Here is a 16,005-nt window from a genome sequence, read left to right on the forward strand (position 1 = left end):
GCGGCTCACAGAACTCAGAGAAACATTTTATTTGCTAGATGACAGGTTTATCGTAAAAGGATTTAACTCAGGGCCAGCCAGATGATGAGATGCATAGGGCAAGGTATGGGGAAAGGGAGAGGAGCTTTTATGCCCTTAACTAGGCACCATTCTCCCCAAATCTCCGTGTATTCTTCAACCTGGAATCTCTCTGAACCCTGTCCTTTTGAGTTTTTATGGAGGCCTCATTACACAGGCATGACTGATTAAATCATTGGCCCTAGGCGATTGATTCAACCTCCAGCCCCTCTTCTCCCTGGAGCTCAGTGGAGTGGGACTGAAAGTTCCAACCCTCTAATCACAAGGTTGGTTTCCCTGGCAACCAGCTCCCATCCTTAGGTGGGGTCCTAGAATCACCTCATTAACCTAACAAAAGACCTTTATGGCTCTTGTCACTTAGGAAATTCCAAGGGTTTTGGGAGCTCTGTGAGCCTGTATCTGTGGATGAAGGCCAGATATATATGAGAAATATATTTTGGTCCTCTGAATGACCAGATATATATTTCTTTTTTTTTAAACATCTTTATTGGAGTATAATTGCTTTACAATAGTGTGTTAGTTTCCACTTTATAAAGTGAATCAGTTACACTATATATTTCTTATAAATCACAATATCACAACATCTCTTATGCTTTAGTTCTTCTGCAACTATAAAGCCAAAGCAGATTTATAAGTGAAATCAAATATAGTTATAAACTCAACAAAATAATAAAACATTATTTTAATGCGTGAGATGATTTGGTTTGTTGAAACTAACCACTAGTGTGGAGGTTAAAGATGTGGCCCCAGGGCCTTGTCTATATTTAATTTGGGTCTGTTTAAGTAATTAATACTCATGCAGAAAATGCCTATTGGAGTGAGTTAAACAGATAGTTATTAATAGCCTTAAGGGTTTATGCGTTGGGGGGGTGGCAATCAGACCTCATACTTACTTAACCAAAGCTCTGCTGGTAGGCAACAGTCAAATGTTAGTTTTAACTTTGTATCATTAGATAATTTGTTAAATTGTCTATTCACTTGAAGATAAGGTTAGCATGGGGGTGATAATGAAGTTTCTACAAAATGGGTATCTAATCTAATTATTAATAGAATTAGTTACAGAACCACTGTGCTTTGTGTGTTTATACCTTATAGGTTTCTGCCTATAAACTGATAGGCTTTGGTATATAGAGTCAAACTCTGCATTACACAGCTGCTTGCTGCATGAAAACGGCACTGACCACAATGGCTGAGCGGATTAAACTGCCCTGTACCACCCCATGACTCAACTGTCCCACGGCCATTTCCTCTGTTTCTAGCTTTGACTTGCTCTGGCTTTCATTTGGCATTTGGACAATTGTAAACACAAAGGAAAGGCAGGTCCTGAAATCGCATGGCAGTGCTTGGTTACCATTAGTATGAAAAGTTCCAAATTATAGAATCAAAGGTATAAACTTTTAAAAATTCTAGAAATGTTGAGGACTGAAAGAATACATTTACACTTGGAGATGCTCTATTTTAAAACTAAATTCAAGCTACTAGTTTTTTCAGGAAAAGCTTTCTGATCTGCTCTTGTTTCTTTAAATTTCATTAATAATCAAAAATGTCTAGGGAATTCCCTGGTGGTTCAGTGGTTAGGACTCAGAGCTTTCACTGCTGGGGCCTGGGTTCAATCCCTGGTCAAGGGAACTAAGATCCTGCAAGACAAAAAAAAAAAAGAAGAAAAAAAAATCCATTTGTAAATTTATATATATAAAAAAACTATCATGACAACATAGTGATGAGTGCTTATTGTGTACCAAGATTTATGTTAAGCACTTTATATACTTGATCTCATTGAAACCTTATAATAATTGTGTGAAGTGGGTTTTTTTCTTATGTTATATATGAGAACACATGACACTAAGAGAGGATCACTGGCATAGTGAATAAGTAGCAGAATAAGAATTTGAACCTAGGTCTTTCTCACTGTAACACCTAACTCTTTACCACTACTTGGTTACTCTCCTTGAGCCTGTGTCATACCTTGTGGATGTCTCTTTTTTTGCAAGTAGGCGCCACTGTTTTATAATCTTCTTATATGCCTGTTCTTCCACGGAACCAGTGAGTCTTGAACTTCAGTATACATCAGAATCACCTGGAGTTCTTTCTAAAAACGCAGATCCCAGGCTCCACCTCAGACTTGGTTAAATTAGAAATTTTCTGTGCACCAGACAGCCTGTGTTTTTTTAACAACCTCCCTTGGGTGATTCTGTTGCAGGTGTTCCTCTGCCTGCATTTAGAGTAAAACTGCATTTGACTGTGGGTGCCTCGAGGACCATGATTGTTTTTTATGTAGCTCAAGGATTCACTCAGTAAATGTTTGTCAAATAGTTCAAAGAATGAATGAAGGAAGGAACAATTGTCAGTAGAGGATATGTTCTTGGAAAGAACATTCTTTTGGCTAGGCCCGTGGAAAATTTAGAGATACATGTTTAAATATCACTTAATGTACTCAGTCTAGGTTCTCTCTCCTGGAGGCCAAGCACTGCAAGGAGCCTATGAGAAGGGGGCAAGAAAGCACAGCTCTGTCTGTAGAGAATGAAAACTCGCCAGCTGCCCCAGGATGGGGTAGAATCAATCTTCTTCCCCTTTCCTAAAACTAAGACCAATTGAACTAAAAAGGTATAAATGCCTTTGAGGCCCAGAAAGGGGTTAGTTTTCCTAGTGTTTTGTAGGCATGAAATTTTCTGCTTAACTCTTTGTTCTGCGGTCAATAAAGGATTTATTCCTTTATGCAGCGAAAGGTTTGTTTTGTTTTGTTTTTTGAGCATTTACTAAGTGCCTTGACTGTCATAAGGCACAGTCTTTTCCTGAGTTTGTTATCAGTTAGAAAATTCAGGAAATGGTAAAGGAAACGTGGGGCTAGTTGCTCAGTGTCTGCAAGCACAAGAGTGCAGGGAAGGGGTTGTATTGTCAGGGGACTTGGGCTGGATGCTGGAAGTGGAGTAAGAATTGGATGGAATTAGATAGGCAGGAAGCAAAGAGCAGGAAGAGCAGAGGCTTGGTAGTCAGACTGCTTATGACTGGCCGGCTCTGAACAGTGAGGATGTGAGCCTGGGGTGGTGGAAATTTGCACTGGAGAGCATGGAGAAATAGCCTTGTATAGATGTGTTTTATTACATTAAGGAGAGCTGTGGATGTCGTGGAGTTTTGAACATTTTCCTTTATCTTAAAACAGGTGCAGTGTTGTTTTAAGAAGATTAATGTGACTGCAGCATGTCAGGGAAATTGCAGGGGAGAAGGAGTTAAGTCAGGGAGACTCATCCAAAGGCTGCTGTCAGTCCTCCAGATGTGAAGTGACAGGGTTTTGACCAGGATGGTGGAAGGAGCAAGGACAAGCTAGAGCCACTGTGGATGTAACTTGAAGGACACTGATGAGAGAGTATTGCTACTGATGGTGGGGCAGAGGCAGGGTGAAACTCGCACGCTAGCTGATGTGGAGTGTTTGAGAACCTGGAAACCCATTTTCCCACAAGAAGTCTAGGTTGGAGATGACTTCAACTTCAACTGCCTTAAGCTTATAACCAGGATCCTGAGTTAAAACTTCTCAAGTAGCCGTTTCGCCCTTTGATGTTGGCAGGGCAGATGACTCTGGATGAGACTGGGGTTCTTTGTTGTTTCTCTTTCCTTCTCTGTCTCTCATTGCTACCCCACCCGGTTCACACAGGGAGGACCTCTCAGTATTGGCACTTCTTCTTGGGACCTAACAAAGGAAATCTTGCTAACTGGGCAAAGGTGGTGCTTCCCAAAGTACAATCCTTGGAAACCAGTGTGTTTTAAAATAGAGAATGATAGGGGCAGGGCCAGGGCCAGAGTTCTGTGGCCAAATAAGTTTGGGAAGTATTCTTAGAGAATTGAGCAGGTTTCTTTACTGCAAGGACTTCCCAACGTCTTTAATATGGTAATAAGCATTTTGACCGTCCAAGAGAGGTATAGCTTATAGCACTCCACAAACTTTTTGAACCATGGAGCTCGTTTTTTAAAGAAGCACCTTGAGGGGAGAGGGCTACATAGCATAATTTCAAGAAATTAAAGACAAGAAACATTGTCTTAAAAATAAGTCTCTTACACTAGAGGTTGGTAGTGTAATAGAAAGAGAAAAAGTTTGGAATTTTAGTCTGGGGTCTACTGCTAACTGGTCATCTGGTCATTGAACTTCTCTGGGTCTGTTTGCACAGGGGCTATACTAATACTAGATGAATTCTTAAGTTCTTTCAATTCTGAAAGTCAGTGGTCATGTGCATATTCAAAAGAGGAAAATAATCTGATTTTTCTACTCTGTAATAATGCTGGTGGCGGGGACAGTGGTAAGGAAAGTGAGGACAGAGGGCCAGTGACAACAAGATAAGTAAGATGTCGTTTGAATCCCTAAGATGATTATATGGTTGGGCAGGGTCACAGTGCTGGACTGATGGAGCAGAGGTAAATGAAGCTTCTGGTTTGCTCTCAGGCTTCTCTGAATCCAAGCATGTCATATGGTGCACATGCAAGTGTCCAATTGCTAAGGCAAGACTAATTCCCAACAGTCACTTCATTCATCTAGTCTCAGTTTTGCTGATAAGCAGCTGTGAGGCCTTGGATAAATCAGTCTTCTTTATCTGTGAACGAAGGGAGCTGGGTTAGATCAGGGAGTCCTGATGTTTTGTGAGGAGGAACTGTTTTTAAGTTGTCTTGAGTCTCACCCAGAGGGTAGTAGGGGAAGCAGAGACATTCTTCCACCAGTCAGTGCAGATAGGCCCCAGGGTTCTGTCTTTAGTTTTCTTCTTTTCCTTCTTCCCAGATCATCTCATCTTCTCAGATTTTAATTATTGCTTTTATGGACTTGACATTCAGATATGAATCCATAACACCAAACTCTCTCCTTTTTATGGCCGAGTAGTATTCCATTGTGTGTATGTGTGTGTGTGTATTCTTTATCCATTCATCTTTTTTTTTTTGTGGTACGCAGGCCTCTCACTGTTGTGGCCTCTCCCGTTGTGGAGCACAGGCTCCGGACGCACAGGCTCAGCGGTGTGGCCTCTCCCGTTGTGGAGCACAGGCTCCGGACGCACAGGCTCAGCGGCCATGGCTCACGGGCCCAGCCGCTCCGCGGCATGTGGGATCTTCCCAGACCGGGGCACGAACCTGTGTCCCCTGCATTGGCAGGCGGATTCTCAACCACTGTGCCACCAGGGAAGCCCTATCCATTCATCTATTGATGGAACCAAACTCTCTCTTGAAGGCCAGACTCAGATTTCTACTCCTCTGCTCGATGTATTAATCTGTTTCCATTGAGAGGAAACCAAATTCTTTATGTTCAAAACCAAACTCACAGTCATCCTTTGTGAACCAATTCCTCTTCCAGTTTTCCCATGTTTCGTTAATACATAGTGACGTACTCCTGGTCACTTGCAGGCTGGAAATGCAGGCTTCCTTGACTCCTTCCTTCTTCGCTGCTGTTGCTAGTCGCTGACCAATCCAGTCCTCTCCACCTGATTATTATCATACCTCCACGTTATTTCTTTTCCCTTCCTGATGTCATTGTTCTAGGTCACTCTGCCCCTCTCTCTCCTCTAAAGCATCCCACATGCCAGGTTAAGCCTTATAGAGCCTCCCTCACCCTTCCATTCCTCTTCCAAAGCTTTTCCTAGGTCGCCTGTGCTCACCTCTTGCCAGCATCCATAGCCTCAACCATCTTCCAGATCTAGCTTCAATTACTGAGCTGTTCCTGTCCTCCAGCCACTATTTATTGATATCCTCATTCCATAACTTGCCTATTCAAATTGTTCCCTTTTCTTAGACTTTTATTTTACTTTTTCTGACAAAATCCTAGTTATATTTCAAGAGTCAGCTCAAATGATGCCTTCTCCCTCCTTCAAGTCTTCCCTGAACACTCCACTGGCTTGATTTCTCCTTCTTTTAGTATCTTATTCTTTTCTATCTTATTATCTCACCAACCCAAATATATATATTATGTATATATATATAAAATATATATAGTAGTTATATCTATTATTTCTTATAATATCCACTGTATCTTCTTCTTCAAGGCCAAGGAACATGTTTTATTCATCTTTAACACTTATTGTACTTGATGTATATACTAGGAGCTATAAATATTATTGGCTAAATTAATATTAAATTATTAATCTATTTTTAAAAATAATAATCTATGAATTGAAGCAACCTATTAATCTTAATAATTGATCTAATCAAATGCAAATAAAATAAGATAATGTAAAAATCCAAAACTAATAAAATATTGGTTTTGGTTTCCTGCCATTCTAATTTGCATCTAGTTGAGGTATGATTTTCTGAAGAATTTTGATTTTGATTTTTTACACTATTGGGTTAGTAAATCCTTAACTTACAGTTAAGGATAATTTCTCTCTCTTGTGAGACCATTTCTATGAGGCTGCCGGCCTTGCTATGTCATGACAGGGATTGTTTCCTTTCTAGTTGGAGCATCATATGATGATGTGGTTAAAAATTTGAGCTTTGGAGTAGGACAAACCTGGTTTTGAGTTCCCACCCTGCCCTTGTTAGCTGTGTTACCTTGAGGAATTTACCTAATGTCTCCAGACCTTAGTTTCCTCATCTGTAAATGGAGGTCATAATAGATCTGTCTGTAATCATTGTAAGTGCTGGTTCTACTCCTGGGAATTGTTCAGAAGTAAATCTCTGCTCATCCTCACCTGAGGGGCTCCCCCAAACCTGATGGATTTTCTGTAGATTCTGTGGACCTAAAAGTGCAAATCACACTGGCCTATATAATTTCAGAGACAGACGGGAAAGTTGAAACAGAAATGCTGGAAATGTTGGTGCCAGTTTTCCTGGCTTAGTGAGGAGGAAAGCAGACCTGTGTCTCTCATTTTGAATCAGACAGATGACAAACATCTCACAAGAGGAAAAAAAAATCTCCATCATCTTCTCTTGTCCCAGTCTCTTATAGCTCCAGACTTCCTAAAAGACTAGATTATTGGGGTTCCCTGAAAAGCCAGCTCAGTCCAGGACATAAGATCAGTCTCACACATTATTTCTGCTCATAGAACAATAAAGGGAGAGGGCTAGCAGTTACTGAGAATTGAGCACCTACTATGTGGCAGGCACAATTAATAAAGAATTACAATTATTCTTCTTCATAACTATGTGAGATAATTATCATTACCTCCATTTTACAAGTAAGTAGAAGCTAAGTAACTCCCAAGATTATACAGCTAGTAAATCTCAGAGTGAGGAAATGAACACAGGTAGTCTGCATACCTTTTAGCATTTGAAGCCTGCAATGTAATTAGAGCAAATTAGCCATCTGAGGTGAGGGTTTCCTTTAGGTGACAGGTTTTACATGTCAGGGAAATTGTGATCTAACAGGGTTAAACTTTGCGACCTTAGTACCACAGGGAAATAGTTTTCAGAAATACTGTTTGGGGACACTTGGACCCTGATCCTGCTTTCTTCCCCCATGATGATGTGGCACTGATGATAGTATGTTTCAAAAGAGGTTGATGTTTGTAAACATTCTGGTACAAACAGGTACAGAGATATTAGTACAAGTGTTTCTGGAACACTGAGATAAGCCCCGAGTATAAAAGGACAGTAGTATTGCCAAAGTTGGGATATTTTCTCAAATTTTGAAGACTTCAGCTGCATGCCTTGTTAGGGAACTAGAAGTCAGAGGAAAGCTGTACTAATATATGTGACATCCATTCTTGCTCCATGTGGCCACTTTATTTGCATTAATTTCTAAATACTTCACTGATGAAATTGGTAACTTACGGTAGCCGTTCAGCAACCCACCTGGACCCTGTGGCACTATGTAGAGTTATATATCATTGTATCCATTGAGTGGAATACTATAGATCTGTGAAAAGGAATGATGTAACTACATATGCTAAAATGCAACTGCTCCCAACATGTATAACAGAAAACCCAAGGTGAAATATATGGGATGCTAATACTTGATTTTTTTTAAATTAAAAAAGTCCTGTCCATCCATATATTTTTACATATGTGTAGGATAGTTCTAGAAGACTACTTAGGTAACTGATAACTAGCTGCATCTGAAGAAGGGGACTGATAGTCCGAGGTGGAAGCGTGACTTCTTTTGACCATATGGAGCACTGGTTCCTGTGTGCTCAGGGGATCCTTGTGAGTTCTTGAGACCCTTTCAGGGGGTCCACAGGATAAAAACTATTTTCATAATAACACTAGGATGTTTTTCCTTATTTCACTCTCATTCTCCCCCAATTGTATGGTGGAATTTTCCAGAGATTAAATGACATGTGCTATTATTGCAGCAAATTGAATCCATAAGCAGATAGAATCTGTTTGATTAAGCCAGATATCAAAGAGATTTTTAAAAATGTAAAACAATGTCACTCTTCTCACTAAATGATTTTTGAAAAATTTTTATTAAAAATTTGTGTTAACATGGAATTATTATTTTAATGAATTAATAAGTAATAAATTAAAAATTCTCAGTTTTTAATTTCTAAATTGATAAATATCAATAGCATAACCCCCATAAAGAAAAACTCTGAGGATTTGTCAAATTCCTTCAGTGCCAGGGGTCCTTGGGAGGCTTCTGTTTGATAGTGGTGGGCAGAAATGTCAAACAGGAAAGAAAACATGAATGAAGAAAAAGTTTGTAATAAAACATTGCTTTCTGTTTTTTTCCCCCTCTGTAAAGGGAGATCTACAACTAGTCGGGGGTTCAATGCTCTAGAAAGTGCTGAGACTTGTAGCTTGAAGCAAAGAAGCTACAATAATTGAAGCAAAGCAGAGGCCAGCTGTTCCTGAGGATCCTGCCCCTCAGAGGATGTTCTGCACCCATTGATGTAAGTAGGGCCAGTCACTGAAGCTGGGTCGCCACAGGAGATTGGGGGTGACAGTGTGGCTCCCCTTGAGCCCCTCACTTACCCTGGTAGGTGTCACGGGGAAAGGTGAGCCTCGGGTTCTGTCCCAGAGCTGATATCAAATGAAAAGATCATGGATTTGATTGTACAGGGAACCTGATATTGAATGTCTGTTTCCTCTTTGTACTTCATTGATCCAGTTGTAGCCAGCCCAGAGTAGAGGCCCATCCTGGGGTGTCCTGTGTCCCCAGCTCCGAGTGACCCAGGATCTCTAGGCCTTCCCTGTCCCTATAAGACCCATTGGAATCTCTGGAGTTCCTGGATCAATCTGGGCCTCTTCTAATAGAAAATATCATTTATAAATTTTTAAATAAATTGCCCTCTTCCAGCAATAATTTGATGTGGTTTAGAGAAAAATAATACTTAACAGAACTACTAAAATCAGGGTAAGAGAACCCAAGCCCTGAAATAAGTATTGGGAGAGTTAAATGTGCAAGAAAACCTAGCCCAGGGATGCTTATTGCAGTTAAGTGTACTACTTAACTCTGGGACCCAAGGCAGAAAGAGAAGCATGATACACTGCAGAGCTTTCATGAGGAAACCAAAAGCATTTGCACAGGTCTAGGTGGTCTGCTGTAGGTGAATTTTGGTCTGAATGGGACTTCTCAGTTCATTCTTCAGGAGACTCAAATCCCATCAAAAAACTGGAACTGTAGCAATTTCACGTGTCTGAGACCTTCTCAGTCTGGAGCTTACTGAAGGCAGAAACCATGTCTCCTTCATGCCTGCATCGCTAGCATCTAGCATGGGGTCTGGCATGTGGAAGATGCTCATTGAGGACCCAGTGCCTTGATTTAGACTTACATCGCTCACAGCTTCCGTAATACTTGTTAAATGAATGCGCAATTGAGTAAATAATGTGGACCATCCTTGAAATGAAGGATGAGGACTGGAGGGTAAAGTAGTATTTCCTCACATTCCCCAGGAGATTTCTTCTCACTATCAAATGCTCCTGGGATTATATACTCCTTTCTGTTTATTATCTAGGTCATCCTACCTACCCTCCCTCCGCATTACTCCTTAGCTTCCTTGTGGTGATAAAATATCTTGGGTCCCTTTATTCCCATAGATTGCCTTGAAACTAATTTCATCCCTCCCTCCCTCCCTCCCTTCCTTCCTTCCAATAGACTCTTGATACTGGAGAGCTAAGCAGTCTTAATTTGAGCCTTCATGGTGTACATTTCAGAATGAATAATCCATAGCTACACTTAACCACTAACCAGAGGTTACTGAAGGTTACTGCAGAGTTTCTCTATTCCATTTGACTCCTCAAACATTATTTATCTATGACTCATTCAGCTTTACCTTTCAGAAGGGTAAAGTTACCTATCATTGTGGTCTTTTCTTCCCCTGCCACCCAACCTTAAATGACTAGTTCTAGAAATTATTATTTTTTTTAAGCAGTGGTCTTCTTAGAAGCCCATATGATTTAAATTTATTTATTTATTTCTTTTTGGCTGTGTTGGGTCTTCGTTTCTGTGCGAGGGCTTTCTCTAGTTGTGGCAAGCGGGGGCCACTCTTCATCGCGGTGCATGGGCCTCTCACTATCGCGGCCTCTCTTGTTGCGGAGCACAGGCTCCAGACGCGCAGGCTCAGTAGTTGTGGTGCACGGGCTCAGTTGCTCAGCAGCATGTGGCATCTTCCCAGACCAGGGCCCGAACCCGTGTCCCCTGCACTGGCAGGCAGATTCTCAACCACTGAGCCACCAGGGAAGCCCTAGAAATTATTATTTCAATATCCAAGGCACGTGCTATAAATAGCCTTGGCTTGAGAAGCCTAATCTGGGTGCCTTCCCCACCCTTACCATCATAGTATTATGCCTAGAATTATCTCAAGTACTTTGGCTCCCCCAGGAAGGAGTCCTGGTTTCTTCTGGTCTCTTCTGGTCCCTAAGGCAGGCTTCCTCCTTTTCTGAGAATGATGAGACTAAGTATTTCAGTCTGTTTAGAGACTTAATAAGTTTCAGCTTCCTGTGTCTCTTATTAATAGGAAGAGCAAGTAATTTAGCATCTAAATGGGAACACTTGTGAGGGAAAGGGGACGTTATTAACAGAAACTGTGGAACATGAGGCTTCGTCTGTATGTATGCTCACCGACTTTTCAAAGATCTTGCATCTCTGATGAAGGCTGAGTGCAGAAGGTGAACAAGAGCCTTTGGGGACAGACTCCCTGAATTCTATTCAGTTGTCTGTTTTGGGCCCAGGGGACTCTGACATACACTTCAGAGTGCTGAGTGTTTCTAATCAGCCAGTGGAGAGCCTGTCCCCTGGTGGATGACACAGCTCCTGGGGGAGAGCGGTAGGGTTGCCTCAGAGCTGGTGGCCTGTGTTCGTGAGACCCAGTGGCGCAGGCCCGTCCTCCTCGGCCCTTTCCTTCCCTCCTCCGCTGCCTTTTCCACCTCCTCCTCTGCTCCCTTATCCTCCTTTTGTTTCTGACCCTCATTTTCTTGCTCTGCCACCCACCCACCTCCTTCAGGTTTGTGCCCCCCGCCCCCAGCCCTTATCTGTCTTCCCTCTTCTTTTCTCTTTTGTCTCCCTCTCTTTCAATATTTTCTGCTCTCCGTTTGTCACTCACACTTCCTTCCTTTCCCTCTGTCTCCCAAAATGGCTCTTTCAACACTGCTGGAGGGCAGCTGAGAAGAGCACTGCTGCCAATGTTACTTTCTCCTTTAAAGGAAAAGCTTGTATTTCCAACTGTTTTCCCTTTGCAAGTGGTCTGTTTCTCACGAGCCACTCTGATGGAAGGTTCTGGTTTCATGTGTCCTGTGGGACATGTGTGCTAGGGCATGAAGACAGAATGGGGGGGTGTTGGAGGCGGGAGGCCATGGGGGTGGGGGGAAGTTGGGGCCGTGACAGGAGCAAACCTGGGAAGCATCTGCTTGTCATAGAATGGATTACAGTTGAGACACGTGAGACACTGTGATCGTGATGCTGCATAAACCCGAACGTCTGAGATTTTGGAGTTTGGGCTGTGCCAGGATCATTTTAGGGAAGGCAAGGTCTGGATCAGCATCTAACTAATCAGGGAACCACAGGTATGGTGGGTGTGCCACCACAGGACGGGGGGGAGCCCAGTAGAAATGGAGGAAGCAAACCTGGCACAGGGAACTGGGGGTTAGATGGGCCAGAGGTTGATTTGGACGTTTCTGGATGAACAGAGCTCCGAAAATGTTCTGAAAAGCAGAAACTGAGAACGGACCATGGTGATCTGAAAAAGAACCAATGGGCTAGACAACATGCTCTTTTTTTGTTGTTGTTCATGGTTATCCAAGGACTTTGCATAGTATTTTTACTTACTAACATAATAACGTTGTTTACGGAGCACCTGTGATGTGTAAGGGACTCTGGAAGTGACCTGAAGGAATTCAAATATAAACGAGAGAGAACCCAGCCTAAGTTGCTCATGGCTACTAGGAGAGGGAAGGAGCACAAAGGAGAAGTACGCTCCAGAGAGGTAAGGATGTGTCACGAGGGTGATGAAAGGTTGAAGGAAGGAGAGAGCACTTGTGGCTGGGCTGGTCAGAGAACAAATGCCTTGACTATGGAGGGCGTGGAGCTTGGGCCAAACCTTGGAGGCCAGGCAGGGATTCGATACTCGGAAAGGTGTGGGTCAGTCATTCTTGGCAGAGCAGACCAAGGCAACAAAGATGCAGAGTGACCAGTAAACAAGGATCGGATTAGGCACATGTGTGGAGGGGAAGGAGGAAATAGCAATCTCCTGGGAGCAGAGTGTTGGGGTCGAGGAGCGGTGGAAGATAAAGCTGGAAAGGAGGGAGGCTGCCAGCCTAGGGAGAACTCTGCCTGCTGGCTGGGCTGAGACATCTGGATGCCACCCTCGGGATTGAGCATCTGTGTGGTACATGCTCTAGGAGTGGGAGATGACGTTGCTTTGGGAGATGCTCATTTCCGACGCCCCTCTCGCTGAGTGTGGGTGCAGTTCGGAACCAGATTTAAGGTGTTGTAATAATAAGCTTTCCGGGGAAGTATCTGGAGGCCTAAAAATACATTATGTATGAAGCACTTTGAGCCTGTTTTCTAAAATCTCAGTCTCTTGTTTTTGCTTTGATCTTTGTAGCTTTTAAGAGTAGATTTAAGGGTCAGCCACAAACTGTATTGCCCTCAGAGTTTACCTAAGTCTGGTAGAATCTTATTTCCATTGTTTTAATATTCAATGCCTTATAATTTCTCATATTACATCAGCTCTTTTATTCAGAGATTGTGGGCTGAAGGAATCGTGTTGTGTTCCTGGCTGGAAATGTTCACTGAATTTTCTCCTGACTCTGAATCTACTCAAAATTCCTGTTTCCTGGCTTACAGAGCCCCTGGTTCCTCCCTTTATGACGGATAGGAGGGATTGAGGGTCTTCCTGCTAGACATTCATAGCATATGTCAGGGTTTTTCACTGATGTCGTATTGTCTTACAAGAGACACTCATACAACCTCTTGTATTGATTACTTTTTTATTTATATGAGGTCCCCCCCCTCAAAAGATTGTGAGACCCTCTTAGTCAAGGTCTCAGTTGCTGTCAGATATTTTTGCTTTGGCATAACATTTAGCATAGTATTATGCATGCATTATTCTGTTTGGAGGTAGAGAAACTGGGTGGGTAGTGGTGGGCTGCTGGTACCCACCAGTTCCCATGTTCTACCCCAGTATTGGCTTTTGTAGAGAATCATCAAAATAGATCTTTGCTAATTAAACATCATCCACACAGCATCAGTATCACCTGGGAGCTTGTTGAAAATACAGAACCTCAGGCCTCAGAATCTATCAATATAATTTGATTAGTATTTGAGACACATTGGTTTCCAGATGTACTGTATACAAGTCACCTGGAGATCGTGTTAAATGTAGGTTCTGATTTGTTTTTTAAGGGTAATTTAGGTAATGGTAGAACAAGTAGGCCGGTTTTTGTAAATAAGGTTTTCGTGGCATATGGGATCTTCCTGGACCGGGGCACGAACCCACGTCCCCTGCATTGGCAGGCGGACTCTCAACCGCTGTACCACCAGGGAAGCCCATAAATAAAGTTTTATTAGAACCCAGCTGTGCTCATTTATTTACATACTGTCTGTGAATTCTTTTGTGCTACATCAACTGAGTTGAATAGTTGCAACAGAATTCTTATGGCCCACAAAGCCTAAAATATTTGCTATCTGGGCCTTTACAGAAACAAGTTTGCTGGCCGCCCCCACCCCCAGCATATGAGATGAACCCTGTTTCCTTAAAGGAAAGGACAGTAGCTGTGATCTTTTGCCCCAGTGGCAAAATTTGCAAGCCCATTTTAATCCATCATGGAGTAGCTGAATCATTAAATCTTAATTCCCAAGCAGGCAGTGAAGGCTCGTGAGCCCCAAACTGATCCAAATAATGGTACCAAAGAGTCTGTGACTTTCCAAGGCCCATTTCATATCTCCCTTTTTAAAGAAATGACTGTGATTTTATTGATATGACTCCCCTCCACAAACTGACTCCATTAATTGTTCAAAATAAGTTAGACTTTCCTCAAGAATTGGAAAGAACCAAGAGGAAATTCTGAGTAGAAATGTTTGGGACCAAGGAATAAAGACAGCCTTGTATGGGTTTGGTAGAATCTGCCTTTTAACTACTGAACCAGTAGCCTTAGCCCAACCCACCATTAGGCTGCTCACTGGGCAGCCAGACTCGGATGGCGTTGGCTTGGAGTCCTTCTTTTAATTCCCTGGGAGAATCCTACCACCTGTCTCTTATTTGGGGTTTTTGAATTGTGCAATGATGGCACACACAAGCTCCAAGCTTGCTGCATGTGTATGCCAAGCGCACGAAGACAGAAGGCAGAGATTTGGGCCGAGAAGCAGGAAGTACAGAAGGGGGGTTGCTGGCACGGAGACATCTGTTCCACAAACACAGTGGAACAGGAGGTTGTGGGAGGAGACAGGCAGCCCCATGTAAACACTTGAGGATGTGGGTGCATTGCTCTGATCTTCAAGTCTTGGAGATCCTGGCTCTTCTCCTTCCAGAACCAAATTTCAAAGGAGGTAGGCGTAGGAGAATTAGGATCCATTTTCCTTATGCAGAGTTATCTGGAGCCAGTGGGGTTTAGTGTGGGATTCTGTGGGAATCTTTTCTGTAGCACTAGGAACTCTGGCCTTACTTAGTTTCTTTTCCCTCTGTCTGCAAAGCCCAGGACACTAAAAAAGGTTTTTTGAGGCAGTGGAGTAGACAAAAGTGGTGAGTCCTCTCCTCAATTCTAGAATCTATCAACCAATTCTGAGGGATTGTACGAGTGAATTCGGGCCCCACATGTTGAGAACCATCTGCCTTGTTGCCAGGGTGCCCTCCTGGAATTCCCTAAGGTGCATTAGCTGATTAGCTCAGCTGGTCAGAATGTGGGAATTTTAAATCCAAAGTTACTGTTTGGGCTGACATTTCAGCCATTCTCTCCACTGGAAGAAGCATCCATTCATTCATTCATTTCTTCTGTTACTCAATGAATATCCATTGAAAACCTACCATGTCACAGGATGGTGGGAAAAACATGAATTGGAGAGTCAGACAAACCTGAGTTCAAATTCTAGTTTTCCCGTCTGTGAGCCAAAGACTCAGTCAAGTTGTAGTTTAGTTGACATGTTTCTTCCCTCCTCACCCACTTTCCCTGAATCTCCCTGAATCTGTGAGTTGGGCTGGATGATGTCTTCTCTCTACTTTTGGTGCAACTTCTGCATAATCTGTCCTCACACCATATTACGTTGAAATTATGCATTTAGGTATCTGTCTCTCTCCCCAGATTGTAAAGTCACTGATGGCAGAGATCTTTGTGAATACTTGTTCACCCTTAATTTCTGACACACATTAGAATTTAAACATATGTCTGTAGCACAGAAAAGAACAGGCTATGTGACATAACTTCCCTAAAGCGTGGTTTTCTCATCTGTAAAATGAACATGATAAGAACATACCTCGTGATTTTGTTGTGAGGGTTAAATCACAACAAGGTATTGTGTGAAGAGTTCTGAATGTTTGAAAGAGTCTTCTGTAAATATAAAGTGTATGCAGTATTGTGGTTGTTCTA

At 42.4% G+C, this 16,005-nt stretch overlaps 1 protein-coding gene across 1 annotated transcript in view; it reads left to right on the forward strand.

The window, feature by feature from the left end:
• Window positions 1-16,005, forward strand: part of DDR2 (discoidin domain receptor tyrosine kinase 2) — a 156,407-nt gene that overhangs the window by 14,025 nt on the left and 126,377 nt on the right. Inside the window, exon 2 of the mRNA XM_059042350.2 lies at window positions 8,729-8,876. The gene's annotated coding sequence lies outside the window, so the exon portion shown is untranslated. The remainder of the gene's footprint in view (window positions 1-8,728; window positions 8,877-16,005) is intronic.

The sequence above is a fragment of the Kogia breviceps genome, chromosome 1 (genome assembly GCF_026419965.1).
Source record: "Kogia breviceps isolate mKogBre1 chromosome 1, mKogBre1 haplotype 1, whole genome shotgun sequence".
Classification (NCBI taxonomy): domain Eukaryota; kingdom Metazoa; phylum Chordata; class Mammalia; order Artiodactyla; family Physeteridae; genus Kogia; species Kogia breviceps.